We start from the raw sequence: 14,260 nt of genomic DNA on the forward strand, positions 1-14,260 counted from the left end.
AGCATTCATTAAAGAAAAATTTAATTTTTTGAAAAACGGTCCAGTCCGAAAGGAAACAATGTGCATGTACGTATATACGTTGCATACATTTCGCAAATGAAACAAACAACAAGCATTCTAGCTCTTTGTAAACAATGGTGAAAGCGGAAAAATAGTTCGTTTAATGCAAAAACACTACACTATACTATACTACATTATTATAATATATTAGACGGGACGTTGCGCTACGAATATTTGCGCGACAATATTATTATATCATGACATCCGATGTAAACAAACGTTATAAAAGAGAGCAAGAAAGAGAGAGAGAGAGAGAGAGAGAGAGCAAACTAAAAAAAAATGAAATGAGCGCAATTACTGATTTTATTCCGACATGCATGATGTACATAAGAGTACGCACTATGAACATACGTGTGTCATAAGTGACTGCCTGCGTGAGTGTATTAGCCCTATAACAGAAATGTTTGTGTGCGCTTGTGCATGCGTTTATTTACGTTTACATTTGTGTTGGTCTGTTTGAAAAAAGAGTAAAACTAATCAGAGTGATGTCAGCTAATTGGAATTGTTTACAATGCATATCAATTCATACATAGCAAGATTTTCAATTTCCTTACTTGCATAATACTTCAACGTGTTGTCAGCGTAAAATGCAAGTATTCTATTTTTATGCCCATCATTAAAAGATGAGGGGTGTGTCCATTTTTTTCAAAATGTCTGCAACGCCCACCAGCAAGCCTCAGCGACCTCATAACATATATGTATGTATTTTGGATCAGCATCAATTTTTAATCCGCTCCATCTACTCGTCTGCCTGTCTGTTTATGGTAAGTGTATGGTAAACATACGCCCGGTGCAGCAATCGGCTTCAAATTCAACATAAGATTCGTAAGTCCTTGCACGCAGGTTGTTATTGAAATTAAGCCAAATCGGTCAAGGGGCACAACCGCAATACAACATAAGCTTATGCCATCTCTGTTTTAAAAAATAAAGAAAAATGTTTAATTCTGCCTCGTTGCCTGTAAATTACAACAAATGCAATGATAAAAATTTGCATTTAGATTATAGGGGTTCTCCCATCGCATCTGTATTAAAATATATAAATCGGCCACGCCTACTCAATATTATGGAATATTTCTTTTACCGAAACGTTTACAGCACCCAGAAAAAAATTCCAGAGACCATATAAAGTCTGCATACCATTGATTGGTATCAAATCTGAATCGGTTTAGAAATGCTTACAAGTCCGTCAGTCCATCTGTCTGCTAATTGCTGTAGTAGACGTACTTATTTTCGACGTACATATAATTCGTTAAATCGGCAAAATATGAGGCATATAAGGCTCATGTACATCCCATCTTTCTAAGTTTGTTTTTTGCCCATAAACAGCCGCACAATATAAATTCCCCCTTTTAGGAAACGTCAGTCATACCCATGCACTCTTATGAAAACTTGGTTTTTACCTTTGTTTTTTTAGGCTCTATTAGGATAATGGTGATGGGTATATAAGATTCGGTCTTATTGTGGGCGTGTCTGTAAACATATAGCGTCCATTTTCTAGCCTCGCATTTTAATCGATAAAAGGAATGTTTTCGCCAAATTTCGAAATAGATATACAACCTCACATTTGCATCAAAATATCCGCAATGGGCGTGTCTTTGATGTATTATATCAATAACAATTAATCGACAACATTTACAGATATCCACATCTTTAGGAAGAATTTTTAAAATCAAAATCCCGTCAAATTGACGGATGCCTTAAGTCTAGTGTTAAGAATTTTTTTCTAACGAATAAAAGTAACGAATGGACTCTTCTTTTCTTATTCATTCTCTTTGTCGGAAGTTAATCTATTTACTATTTCATGTTTTATAATAAATGATTTTTTTATTTATTTATAGGAAAATTAAAAGGGAAAAATTTTTACATTGCTCGAAACAATTTCGTTTGCTCAACTAAACAAAAGACTTTTATTATTATATTTTCTTGCTTTCAAATATGTCTAGAAAGCTTAAATACACAAATTTTATCCCTGCAAATAATAAAATAAACAAAAAAATCAAGTTTGTTAGATTTTATAAGAAATGGACAAATTCGAATTCGAATTCGAAATCGAATTTCGAATTAGTATCCGTTATCAACTAGTAACTATAAGGTACAAATATAGATTCTTTATGTTTTTTCATAAAATTCAACTGTACCTAAAATATACTCGTTATAAAGTTTTGTAATCGAAATATTCACCATCACTATGTGGGGTCTTTTGCCTCCTGTCAGATAGCTTGTGGATGGCCTCGTGGTAGAAATTTCGTGGTTTCGAGATGAGATTGTCAAATGTGACTCATTTTCGCACATCTTCAACTTTGCAGAGCTGTTGATCGACGAAACACGACCGCTAGAAGGTTCTAATTAGAAGGAGGACACTGCTCCTGAGTTGTTTAACTTACTCCCTGTTCTTGCGGAGCCGTAACTTCAGCTTCATTTTCTATCAACTTAAAATAGAAAACCGTGACGCAGTGACGTTCATATCTTTACACTTTTATATACACTGAATGATAGCTTGTAAGCAACCGATATTTATACCGGAATAATTCCAATTCCAAATTCGGGACAAAACGGATTTGTCTTATGCATTTTCTAAGGCCACCAATTTCAACATAGAGCATATATTGATTGATACGGAAAGAAATGTAGTTTTGATTGTTTGGTCAAAACAAAAGGCGATCTTTTTTCTAGTGTATAAATATTTTATTAAAAACAGTACAAGTCATTAGATTTCAATGCTCAGTAATGTCACGTGTTATTATTCGACGGTTTGCTTCAATTGATGCCTTTACTTTGTCCCTATCAGCTCCTACTGACCTTCCAGAATGTGATACAAAAGCGCCGAAACGATGTTTTTACAAATCAGTTTAGCATTGGCGCAATAATTTTTTTCTTATTTGAACGTAATAAAAGTAAAGTGCGCGGAAAATGCTGCTTTCGACTTTCCACATTGGGTAAGGGGCCAAATCCTCACAGCAAGCTATCAAACGCAATACATGAAGAAGGGGTGCACCTTAAAGGTGAAGAAGATTGGGGAAGATTGGCAATTAAGTCCGATGCGACGGCGAAAAAAAAACCAAATTACTTTTCGAACGACCTAATATTTTGAAATTTTCTTACTTTTAGAAAATGCATTCTCAGTATCTTAGCGATATATGCTCTTTATAAGACGTGATGCATAAATTCAAAGTATTTTCAGAAATTCATCATGGACATCGTGGCCATAGGTCATAGGCGTGAGTTTTTTAATTTTTGCATTTTTTTACAATCTTTCACCGATTAATTTAATTATATTTTTTTAACAATATATTTTAGAAATTTTGGCAAAATAGTCACTGCTTTGATAAACGATGTATTCGTATGCATGTTAAATAAATTAACCCAGATTTTTTGCTTGTCTTTCAAACACCACTCACTAGTTAAGCGAATTATTTATTGAATTTTAACGATTTATAGTTGAAATGAAAACTTTCACTATTATTACGAATTAATTTACTCTCGCTATTAAATTATTTATTGATTTCAATAGATTATGCGTTTATTTTATCATTCATTCATTCATAGCTTCATTTGATATTCCATTTAATTCATCATCAGCATTTTCGAGAGTCTTAAAGATAGACTGGTAAATGAAAGCCAGTAAGCGAAGTACGCTATGATGTCCTTGATGTGATGATTATGAGAATCGCTTCGCTATTTAAATGCAATATGAAATAGTTATTCCATTTTTTGTTAATTCGTTCGTGCGCTTGCCATCAATACTTTTGTAAATATGTTCGCATCCAATGAATTTTTGTATTGTACACGATTTAGAAAGAAAGAAATTTCCTCCATTTAAAAATCTAATTCATTAAGTGCGCATTATTCACCTCAAATGTACTATGTGTAACGTAGAACGGATGATAGCCTTGCCCTCCTTGAGAGCGACTCCACCTCGGAACGAATTATTTGCATCATGGCTGACGCCGGCCACCGCGGGTGATAACATTCAACGTTACCTTGCTGTAAAAGAAGCCCCATCTGTTAATTTTAATCGTGTTGGCATTTTTAAATTATTCCCAGATCAAACGGAAGCCTATCTCATCCTTGAAGATTTTAGTTTCGCTGGAAAATACTAAAATTTTGTTAAGCAAAGTAGTCACTAGGATAGTGGAATTTACTTACTGGGATAGGTCTTGGAATACAAATCCTATAGCTCTTCCAACCGCAAAAAAAAAAACTAAATGTTTCCTTAAGCCCAGTAACTATCATTTATCAAAATCTTACGGTTTTTAAGCTCGAAAATTCAGTCTATCTATCTAAATTCAGTGAGCACTGAGGCTTTCTATATCGCTTCGGATATTCTTTCCATGTCTTCAGAAAAGACCATTTAGATCGTACAAGTGGTGGTGTTTTAATTACCATAGCAGTTGTCTTTCCGTCCTATTCATTTCAATTTTCAATTCCTTCCGACGTCGACTTAATTCCCAGTCGTGTGAAAGAATTTCCTTAAACATTTACATACATAATTTGTTCCCATATTCCTCCAAATCCGGACATTTCTAGTTATGGCCATAGTATTGGTTTTCAAGTGATAATACAGTCTACATGATATCCATTTGAACGTTGCATTTTCCAATGAATTATTTGATCGGAACTTACTTCGATGCAATCGCACCTCTGAAAGTAATGGCAGACTGCTAGATCTTTGCTTTGTTAATTTCTTAGAGCTAGTTGTAGATCGCTATGCACTTTTTAGTTTACCTGAGAATCGTTATCATCCAGCAAATTCTTTGTCCTCTCACTACGATGAGAGGATGACCCTTTGATTCACTCTCACACGTTAAATCCCTCCGTTCAAAAATACATTACACATTACGGTTGAATTATACGGTTGGGAATATGCAAACCCTGATGTCCTCATTCTATAAGGTATTAAGCCTAGCTATTCCCGCATCTGTTTCGATTAGACAACCGGCCCTTCGAAACATTTGTCCGCCATGGTTCAATAAAGCAATTAAATACTGTCACGGAAATCCCAAATCCAGTTCATTCCAGCTAAGTAATAAAATCTTTAATGAGGAAAAAAACCAAATGCATTCCGCGCAAGGGATAATAAAATGAGTATATATTATTTTTTTGTATTTATTGTGCGTGTCAATAAAAGAGCATCACTTTCGGTTGACATTAAAATAATGACATTCGATTCGAATTTTAATTTCGAATATAAATCTTTTTATAAATTATTTGCATGTTAACTCCGCTTGCATAATACGTTATCACCTTCCAGTCATCTCTCTTATTTTCTTTTTGCGGATTCTCTGCGCGCTCGCCTTTTATATATTATGTTATTGTAAATATATTCAATAACACTCAATCTTAATATAGTATAGAGTGTGTGTGTGTTTGCACTCTGTTGTAAACATTTTTAGAGTAAACGATGAAGAAATGTCACTTAATAATCGCTCATTAATTTATGCATCCACTCATTCGTGCAATCATTCTAAGGCAGCAAATCTTGAAGAAGCATTAATGCTAATATCGCATGCTATTATAATGTTATTTATAATATATTTCAAGCGATTTTATACTTACACGAGCATGTTTAAAGGTTAACATCGATATATGTATCCGATATTTGCAACAATATATGCAGATCTTTGCTTATTTATATTATGCTAATAACTTATTTGCTCTCCCTTCCATAATTTTACTTCCAGTCAGCCCAGACACCCTTCAGATTGTGGCAATTTCTTTTCTCCTTTTGTCTGGAAAATGTTTACAAAAATTATTATTATAGCGATAATAATGAAAGTAATTGGAATTTATTAACAAAAAAAAAAAAAAAAAAATATATATATATATATATATATATATATATATATATATATATATATAAATAATTATAAAAGTCATTTTAAGAGATGCCATGAATTGTTAAATGAACATTTTTTATGTTTACTAATAATAATGTTCGCATAAAAATTCGCCTGAACGAAGGACAGCCATTAGAAGAAGAAGAGCAAACAAAAGAAAAAAAATATGGAAATAAATAAATAAATCTTTGTCTTGTCATTTAAATCCTTAACTATGTGCTGCTTTAATTCTTCACAAACTTATGCAGCCATTAAAATTTCTTAACTACGCATATTATCTCGATAACGAAGTAAAATATACTAAGACGTTATAGTCGGGCAAGAGAGACCATTAAATATCTTACGCTACATCATCTAACATAGAACTTGAGCTATCTTCTTGTTATAAAATATCTTAAATTATCGCTATCGTGCCTTATATGGGTGGGTCAGAAAGGAACCGAGAATGTCGAATACGTGACTTGGTCTATATTTAGTAAAGTTCAACAACTTATTACTTTTTATACACTTGCGCCACGAAATGCCAAGCATTAAATCTTGTTGTCATAGAAAAAAAAAAAAAAAAAACAAAAAAAACCAAAATGGTGCAACGCTTGTAAGTGAAGAAATTCAAGAAGTGACTCCACCGCATTCAAATTTTCATCATATCAAAATACTGTCGTCCGTCTGTTTTGCTTGACACGGATTGTAACTTCTTTTCTTCATACAACACATCTTTCAAGATAAAAAACTATATATAGGACAGTTGTCGTAAATGTGGTTGAATCCAACCTATATTCGATTGAGTTCATAATTGGAGTCAAATTGTGATTGCAGCATATTTCATTAAAATATCTTCAAATGCAGAATAAATGGGGTGAACATCAGACGGATAGCAAGCAGTTTGAAAGCAGTTTGGAAGTTTGAAAACATCCGCAGTAGCTTACTATACCTTTACCATAAATGATGTCGGGTACAAAAATTATAAAAAATAAAGAAAGATAATAAAAAAAAACTTTACAAAACTTGTTTTTATTTCTTCTTTTTTTTTTTTCTTTCGAAAAGTGCTTGAAAAGCAAAAAGTTTTTAAGATTTTTTTTTTTAATTTAAAACAAATCAAGAAATTTATATTCACCTCAAAGGGAAAATTTCACACTTATTACCTCAAGAAAATTTATGAAATATGCCGTTGTTGCTATGTACAGTTGTAGATGAGCATGTCAAACACTTATGCTGTATGCCGTAGATTATAAGTCTTTGAAAATATATTTTAAACGTTGTTCGTTTTTTGCGGTTTGTAAAATATATTTTAAATTTCGGCTTCTTATTAGCCTTAGCGATTCCGCTTATTAGGGAGACGGGCGACGACGAGTTGTTGTAATTAAGAAGAACTTCATTCGATCAGCAATGCGCAAGAGCTCTCAGACGCATCTTTCGCGGTGTTGCGAAGAAGATGTCCAAACTATTATACGTTCATTGTTTGATGGTCAGTTACAATGTCGTTGGTGATAAAATTTTTTGTGCATAGCAGACACATTAACAAAATCCCTAAATTTTTAAATTTATTGAATGTTCTTTAAAGAGAAAAAATACTATAGTTGACCGAACCCATTCATGAAATACCCTACATCATAACGCTTAACACAATTCTTCTTTGTTTATTTTGGTGATATTATTTGGTGGGGGAAGGAAGGGGGGGGGGGGGGGGGGCGGCGTAAAAATTGTTGTTGTTTATTTTAATATAAACCAGTCGCTCAGGGAATGTCTCTTATTTGGTCAGCGAGAAATGAGGAAAGAGATAGGGTGATGGTTGCCGTAGCCTAGTGGATGCGGGCACTCAGTATAGCTACGATCTAAATAAACTCTACCGCTCATCAGATTTGAAACCGCAAACACTGACTTGATAGTCGCAATTCTTACCTATTGGCCGACTCATGCGAATGCTTCATGTCGTCGAATTTACAGGGTATCGTCCTTGGATCCAAATACTTGCGTAAAAGGACATCAACTTGATTATGACCTAATTTCCAATACTTTTCTCGATAAAGCTCATTCCCTTAAGATTCCTTAGCGCGTTGCCTTTTATACATTCGAGCGACATACATTTTTGGAATTTCGTAGACTAAGATTTGATTGATAACCGCGTGTAAACTTTTTAGATCGTAGTCTGCTTCAGTCCATTTAATTAAGGGATGAATATGTTCTTTCCTTCTTCATTAAACATGATGAAACTTTTGTATGTAATATTTTTAAAGGAAAGTCCTTCGAATGGGACAGGCATCACGTGTCCTTGATAATGCTGAAGAAATTTATAAAAAATGAATATAAACTTGAAGAAATCAATTGCTTCATTAATTTCTTGATGAATATTTATGCGGTGAAAAACAATTTCTTGATACGCGCATGTTGTCGGTGGCAATGTATAAAAATAATTACATAATGCTCATTTTGCTTCAGGAAAAGCTTTTCAATATTAATCTCTTAGGTTTGGGTTTTTGAACATTTCTCACTCTTATCTTATTGTGCACTAATACCCTTAATTGTTTTTATTCCCTTCATTCTTGCAGGTAAATTTGCATTTACAAAATGTAATATGTAATATGCATACGCAGATCTTTCCCATAGAATTCATCTATATGTATATGTATATATATATATATATATGTAAAGTAAGTTGAAACTTTTCTAAGAGTAAGTGAAAAAAGAGGAAAATAAAAAAAAAAAAGAAGAAATTATTCTAAAATTTTCAAGCAAATCTTTTACTACCATGTCAAAGTTTTTGTTTATTAAACGGCATATGTGTATGTGTGGAGATGGGAGAAGTCGCGTTTGGGGAAATAGACAAAAAACTTATTATACGGCTTCATTTCGTATGCAATGTAATCAACTGTATAAAATTATGCGGCAAATTGCCAAAAACTGATTTTATGTTTTGTATTATAAGAACGGATATTACAGTTAGTACAATAACAAAAATAATAACAACAACAACAACAACAACATGAATATCAGCAACAGCAACAGCAACAGCAACAGCAATAACAATAGCAAGGACTAGTATTCTGATAGATGAAAAAGTCAAAAACGGTAGCAAAAGTTGTTTTATTGGGTTTAAAGTGTAGTACCGTTGCTATTCTTCACTCTCTGTCACTTTCACTTCCTACGTAGACGAGAACCTTTAAGTATGCCAAACAATCAAAAACTTATTTTATTAAGCTGCATGACATTTTTGTTGCCAATTTCCGGACTAAATACTTTTTTTAAAGCGAATTCATAATCATCTAATATATGAAAAATAAAAAAAAAATAAAAACTTTAACTACATATGTGTTTTTCATATGTCTATTTTACTTTCTTTTCTCAAATTTATTTGAAATTCTACGAAAATGCATTTTAATGCATTTTTATTAATATCAGTCCAGCGGACATTTTTCGTCTTATATAATGTGTTTACAAATTATTATTCACGTTCTCTCTCTCTCTTTCTCTCTCTCTCTCTCTCTCTCTCTCTCTCTTTCTCTCTTTCTCTCTTACCTACGCTTTTCACTTTCTATTCAATCACGGTCTTATATTCCCCACAGAAATCAAAATTTCTATCGCTCACCGAGCACACTTTAAAGGTAAAGGATATATAAACGTGTCAAGTCAATATTAAATACAATAATGTGTAACGGGCACGCTGTAAAAGAGTTAGAAAAAACACCTATTGAAGCTACATATTCAGTTTCGGTCGAAGCATGTAATACCATACGCAATAGAGTGACAATCAATGTCTTTATAATTCATATACGACATTTATCCGAGACTTGTCGTCTAAATCAAGTTTTGTTCTCATTTACAAATCTATTTTACTGTAGATTATATATTATATTTTTCATGTGTGTTCCCGAATGTTAAATTTGAAAAAAAAAAAAACCGAATAAGAAAAGTTATATTCGGTCGTGACCGAAAAAAAGGAAAAGAACTACATTTTCATGCTTATATGGAGTGGGCGCGGTCGATTTTTTCTATTTGAAAAATAAAAGTGATTTTTTTTTCGCATTGGCCGTTGTAGGCGTATCCTTTGGAAAGTTTGTCACTTTCAAATTCTTTTGCAAGTTTATACAATATTTACCATAGTTACTACACAGTTGCATAGGCAGACAAATGGACACGCCTAGATGCTTTCCGAATTTAACAGTGGCCAAGAGTCTATACACTTTATGGGATTTTTAAAGCTGTAGCTTCTGCGTCTTATAAAGGTATTGAAAAAAAAATTAAATTTTAATACACTATAATATTGGCCCGGCATGATCAATTTTTTCCATTTTGGAGAGATACTACAGCATCGTCTATAGAATATGCGTTCAAAAATTTGTACACGTATCTGCTACAGTTTATGAGTAATGATCGAAAAACCAATTTTTGTTCGTTTTGATAAATAGAAGTCTTCTGATTTTATGTAGTATTATAGGCGGGTCCTTCGACCAATTTGGCTCATTTTCAATCCTAACGTGCGTGCAAGAACTTCCAATGTTTCTGCCAAATTTTAAAACGATAACTTGTGTTTTAGGTCCAAAGAGGCTATTTACAACGCGGACAGATGGACAGAGATGAAGAGATGAAGAATGTATTTAGTTTGTGGCGTCTCTGAAGTTACCTTCTGGGCGTTGCAAACGTTTTGACAAAATGAATATACGCGGCGTACTTGTCTATTCGACGTAAAGAGATGGGCATATTTAACTTTCTAATGAAAATGATTGCACTATTGCATCGAAGGTATCGTTATGTGTATGTGTATTTTCGAAAAGCAAGAAAAGCGGTTTCGAATTTTGCCTGTAGGTCGGAGATCCCACAACAATTTTAAAATTTCATCTTTCTATTTACTATTTACTATTACTAATATTCTTTCAATAGTTACTTTTAGTCAGCGAATGTATGAGCTTAACAGGGGGCGTTAAAAATTGCCCCTCAAAATAATTGTGATTTTTTTTCCGCGACAATCTAAAAATGCCTCTGTGTCTGCATATCTTTCGCATGTGTAATATTAAACCATTAAGCAAAGCTTGGTGCTCTAGTCACAAGCCAAGCAACAAACTTAATTCGCTTTATAACGTTAAGTAAATAATGTGCAATGGTTCACTTTAAAAGATTTTCCAAAGCGAAAAGAAAACGTAATAAAATTGTTCTGGTTTCTGTTTTTCATTTCTTTCGACATAAATTCAAATAAAGTTAATTATGAAAAACTTTAAAATAAAGGAATATGTAGGAAGTAAACACAAGCATATATACAAACATTTGATGTCCACTAACTGAAGTTAATACATTATAGACGCAATTTATGTTAGGTTATATTGAAAATTCTCCGCGGAATGGTCTTCATGCCGATAAATCAGGCAACACTCACTTGATTGCCTGAAGCAGCGAGCGTATGCTTAAAATGTAACATTTCAGCTTACGTTTCTCGTGAGAATAGTTTTCCAATCCTTTGCTCGCGTAAAAAGTTACATTGATTCGAAAATGAATGAAGAGATAGGCTATGTGCAAAAACACAGTTAGAATGCAGTGAGTGAATGAAGGAATCAGGAGTGGTTTGCTCGATTCCGTTCCGTAAAATTGCGATGAAATTTTGCGACTGGAAGAGCAAGAAGACCGGCACGCAAGTTATCAGGCACTAAACATGAATCACATGAAAGTTTTGAATCATTTAAAAAGAGTCGGCTAAAAAAAAAGAAACTCGAAACCGTAGAGACTTTTCCATATGACCCATTACATGTATATATATATTGTGAGGGCCTTTCGGCCCACATTTTTGGGGCTGGGATAGCTCACACAAGAAAATTTATATTTAGGGATTTTTATTCTTTATTTTATTACTATCAGAACGCAACCGACTCTCGCGGGCGTCCAGATTCGACCATGTCTCAACTATCACTCTCACTAAACTAAAACAATTCTACCCTATTCTTAATTTACTTTTAATCTATTCCTATTCTATTCTTATTCTATTCTTACCCTATTCTTATTCTATCCCTATCCTACTCTTAATCTATTTTTAATCTATTTTTAATCTATCCCTATTCTATTCTTATTCCCTATTCTTAAACTAGCTTACAATCTAACTTAAACTAGCACTCTCCCCCCCACCAGAGACGGAGAACCCGTGAAGCCAAAACGAGGGATGACTTTAGCTCCTCACAATATATATATATATGTATATATTCATGGATATGGATATGTACCAAGTTTCACTTTCCTATCTAAACATTCACCACAAAACCAAAAATAATAGAGAAGAAGGCAATACGAAGTTACAGATAGACGGTAGATAGACAGATGGTTGTGGTAGGCGGACAAATCTTATACAAATTCATTATTTAGTGATGATTATAAGAAAAGAAAGAGATAGAGTGAGAGAGAGAGGTAGAGAGAGAAAGAAAGAAAGAAAGAAAGAAAGAAAGAGAGAGAGAGAGAGAGGTTTAGGTTATCTTTAAATTATTCTTCGTTACATAAATGCTAGTTGCCGACCGAAGGAAGGTCTTCTAAATTGAAATTTATTAGAGAAAAGTTTAACAACATGAATTACATATCGGCAGCCGCTTAAGTGCCGTTTAACTATTTTAAAATACATAATTGAAAAACGGTGCCTGGTGACAACTCAACTGTTATGTACGTGACAACTTAGCATACACTGACAATAAGCAATAACAGCCTTCATTAGATACACATCACTGCCTTCAAAGTAAGTGATAGTAAAATATGATAATAATCTCAGTTGACACATTGATTTTTTTTTTTTTTTTGCTTTGTTTTTCTTGTTTACGTAATTTTTGATGAATTCTGGTATATGTTCTCATATATATCCCCAGTCATGGTATACTTCTCCCAAAAAGCCATTTAAAATTTGATTTTCATTATAGAAAAACTATTCTGTTTCACGGATTTTGAGATTGAGTTTTTCGAATATTCGCGAGATAATTGAATTCATTACGCCGCTAAAAGGTTGCGTTCTTTCGCTTCTACACTGTCAATCTCACAGTCTCGTTGTAGATTTTTTATTCCTTAAAGGTTACAGAGCTTTCAGAATTGCTTTGATGAAGTGATTCTTTGTTAGAATTGTTCACAACAACTGAAATCATTATTATGGGCCACGATCAACTATTAAATACCGTAAATCACCCCACAATTATTCATGTTACTATATACGGGAAAGAAAATAAGACAAATAAACAGACAAGCGAGTCTAAATCGAATCAGAAAATGATTCTGAATCGATGGTGGATCTGTCTCAAGTCCTTCTAGATATTGCATACATCCGCACAATTTTAATCAAATTTTTCTTATCCTCAACCTATAGGCCGTAATCTTTAAAGCATTTTTATGAAATTTTCTGCGTCGATGTTCTTTGACCCAAGGGTGGTATGGCTCACTTTCCATATTTGAAGCCTTAGTTTAGTCGGTCGGTTTTATGAACAATTGTCTTAATCGCAATGGTGTAGGGTATTTAACGTTGAAGCTTGGCGACCAATTAAGTGATTTTACTTATTTAACTTTCACCTAATTTCATAGGTTGGCCATGCAAACTTTTGAAAATGTAAGAAATAATTAATCGAATACACGCATATTTTGAAAAAGTGAATTTATTCGCATAAAGATTGATCAATTTTGGTAGCGATCTGCCAAGCCATTCGAATGAGGAAATTTGAAATGTTTTCTCTAATCGTTAGATATATGTTTGTACCATCCATCCAAATGTGTATAGAGCGTTTCCTCTGAGTGCTTGATTAAATATAAAAATAATAAAAAAGGATTCTTTTTTTCTTTTTTTGTTTATCAATAAGGAGATCTTGAGGCATTTCATTTATTTCCAGCGTACATGGATTTTAAAAATACATAACAATATATAAAAAGGCATCATTAAAAATCACGGCGTAACTGTTCTAGCTTCGGGAAATTTTCTCAATTGATAGATGATTCAAATTTATTTCTCTTCACGATTTAGGCGGAAAATTGAATTTTTTTTTTTTTTTTTTTCGGATCGCTTATTTATGCAATGTCACCCACGCCAAGAAAGTCATTTAATGCCTTTTTGCTTACATAAAAAAAAAAAAAAGAAAAGATAGGAAGGCATAAAGGTTTAAGTGAGCGAACAGACAAACAAGCTGGCATACTTTACATTATCCTGCTGTCTAAAGCAAAGCCAATAACTTTTGTCCGTTGAGTGTCAATCACAGTAGGTAACAGAAAACTTTGTGATAGAGTGTATATGCTTGTCAGCATATGCTGAAAAGAGCTAAAGGATTAACAAAAAAAAAAAAAAAAAAAAAAAAAAATAAAAGAAAAACGAGTTGATTGACAAGTCTTTCAATGAACGAAAATGAAAGAAAAATGAAAGGTAAAAGCCT

General features: G+C 33.1%; 1 protein-coding gene across 1 annotated transcript in view; it reads left to right on the top strand.

The window, feature by feature from the left end:
* Positions 1-14,260, top strand: part of LOC119644915 (putative uncharacterized protein DDB_G0282129) — a 109,766-nt gene that overhangs the window by 36,683 nt on the left and 58,823 nt on the right. The gene's annotated exons all lie outside the window — the stretch shown is intronic.

Source organism: Glossina fuscipes, unplaced genomic scaffold (assembly GCF_014805625.2).
Source record: "Glossina fuscipes isolate IAEA_lab_2018 unplaced genomic scaffold, Yale_Gfus_2 1, whole genome shotgun sequence".
NCBI lineage: Eukaryota > Metazoa > Arthropoda > Insecta > Diptera > Glossinidae > Glossina > Glossina fuscipes.